Source organism: Penaeus chinensis, chromosome 9 (genome assembly GCF_019202785.1).
Source record: "Penaeus chinensis breed Huanghai No. 1 chromosome 9, ASM1920278v2, whole genome shotgun sequence".
Classification (NCBI taxonomy): Eukaryota; Metazoa; Arthropoda; class Malacostraca; order Decapoda; family Penaeidae; genus Penaeus; species Penaeus chinensis.
In genome coordinates this window covers 24,938,521-24,941,020 of record NC_061827.1, presented here as the reverse complement: position 1 = coordinate 24,941,020, position 2,500 = coordinate 24,938,521, and the positions used below count along the sequence as shown (strand labels likewise).

At 29.2% G+C, this 2,500-nt stretch overlaps 1 protein-coding gene across 3 annotated transcripts in view; it reads left to right on the top strand.

The window, feature by feature from the left end:
* The window catches only part of LOC125029175 (fat-like cadherin-related tumor suppressor homolog), a 122,816-nt gene that overhangs the window by 104,180 nt on the left and 16,136 nt on the right, over positions 1 to 2,500 (top strand). The window lies entirely within an intron of this gene.

The following is a 2,500-nucleotide window of genomic DNA, read 5'->3' as shown; positions in this document are numbered from 1 at the left end:
TAACGAGTGTAAGCTGTAAGAAGTATAGCTGAATAAAAAATAAAGAGATGGATTATCTATTTTCATATATTTTCATATGTATTCCATTTCTAATATTCAAATAAATGTGACAATATTTACTTAGCCATATTTTTAGATTGCTTATTTAAGAGGAGAGTTTATGCTGTTATCTTTGTATGCAAAACAATGTTACCAGATAAAATCCAGGCTCCAAAATTTTAAGGTGGTCACTAATAGTAATATTTCTACACTAATACTACTGCTACTGCTATTATAAACAAAATTAATATTATTACTAGTTGTAGTGGTACTAATAGTACAAGTACAGCTGGTACTACTGCTGCTATTATTGCTATTACTGTTGTTATCCTTGTTATTGTTTTTTATTATTATTATTATTGAAATGATGACGATGATGATGATGGTGATGATGATGATGATGATGATGATGATGATGATGATGATGATGATGATGATGATGATGATGATGATGATTACTTCCACTATTATCATCATCATCATCATTATTATCATCAGTATTATTGTTATTATTGTTATTGTTACTATTACTACTATTTTTATTGTTAGTATTATTATTGTTATTATTGCTGTTCTTTGTGTTGTTGTTGTTATTATTGTTACTATTATCATCATCATCATTATTATTATTATTATTATTATTATTGTTATCATTATTATCATTATTATTATTATTATTATTATTATTATTATTATTATTATTAAAATATTAATATTATTATCATTATTACCATTATTATTATCATCATCATCATCATCATCATCATCATCATCATCATCATCATCATCATCATCATCATCATCATCATCATCATCATCATCATCATCATCATCATCATTTTATTATTATTACTATTGCTATAACTATTCTGTTATTATTATTATTAAAATTATTATGTTATTATTATTATCATTATTATTGCCATTATTATTATTATTATTATTATTATTATTATTATTACTATTCTTGTTATTATTAGCATTATTGTTATTATTGATATTATTAATATTATTATTATTATTATTATTATTATTATTATTATTATCATTATTAATTTTATTTTATATTATTGTTATTGATATCATCATTATTGGTATTATGATTTTATTTTTACTATTATCATTGTCATCATCATCATTCTATTTATATTTTCATTGTTGTTATTTTGACATTATTTCCATTCATTGTTATATTTGCCTGTATTATTGTTTTATGGGTTACATTGAATTTACTATTCCGGCATTACTGTCATTGTTATCAGTAGTGTTGTTGTTGTTGTTGTTTAACATTAACATAACCTTATCCACGCATGTGGTATTTTTGTGTTTGTTGTTATTGTTATTATTACTGTTGTTTTGTACAATGTTGTATTCCCGTTACAAATGTTTTTAGTCTGTGTTTTATTGTTATGTCCCCAGGATTATTATTATTACTGTCACCATCACCGTCATTTTGAATTTTGTTATTATGTCAAAAGAATTGCCCTTCTGCTCGCACCAGCTCCCCCTTCTACTACTAAAGCTACCACCTCGACCACCATCATTGCCACCGCTGCCGTTCCACATTTACAGCAGCCGCCTGTTAACCACAAAAATAACAAATTATAACCATGCTTCTCGTAGGAATGAGTAATAGAGCATGATTGAGAGTAGTTTTATTCGTCCACGTTCCAGGTGGAGTATTAATCACTTAAAAGTAAACGGAGACATGGAACAATACAAAAAAAAAAAAAAATAACTAAGTTATCAGGACGTCTGCATGCATTTGTTGTACTGCAATATGTCCGTATACGCATACTTCTGTGTCTTGGGTTACTTCCACTGAGTAACAGGTAAGTCCTTCGGCCGGCAGTCCACTTCATGCGCGCCAGGTCAGTATAAAGCGGCGCTTGGCTGGTAATTTCCTCGATGTGCTGTATGCGGTTATCCATATCCTTTCATTTCTCATACCTGGAAAGCATTCTCAGTCTAAATGTCGAGGGTGATTTCGGTTTCATGATAAAATGCTGATAACTAATTCATCTTTTTCTATTAATACACATATTGATCAATCCTCTTGTGTCTCTTTTTTCCATTAAGTACTTAGTAAGTCAAAGGAAAGTGATAGATCTGTGCATGTTAAATGTTTAACATGAGCATTTACTGAAAACAAAGAAGAGCAAAGGTCATCGGAAGGGTTGTTGCAAGAAGAACGGATTGGCATGTGTGGTAACGCTCACCGCTTTCACGTCGCATGTTTTATGTTTTGTAAGAGTTTCTTGTATAAAAAAGAAACAGTTTGTCTCGACTAAAAATTCGGTAAATGTTAGGCATACGTTAATTTGAATTGAATCGTAAAAAAGGTAAAATAACACACCACGGCCATATGGATGTAAACCCCGAGGACAGATGTCCATGGCAAGTTCACTAATGAATAAGAGCTTCATGAAATATTCCAAACATACTAGATATTTCATTTGCA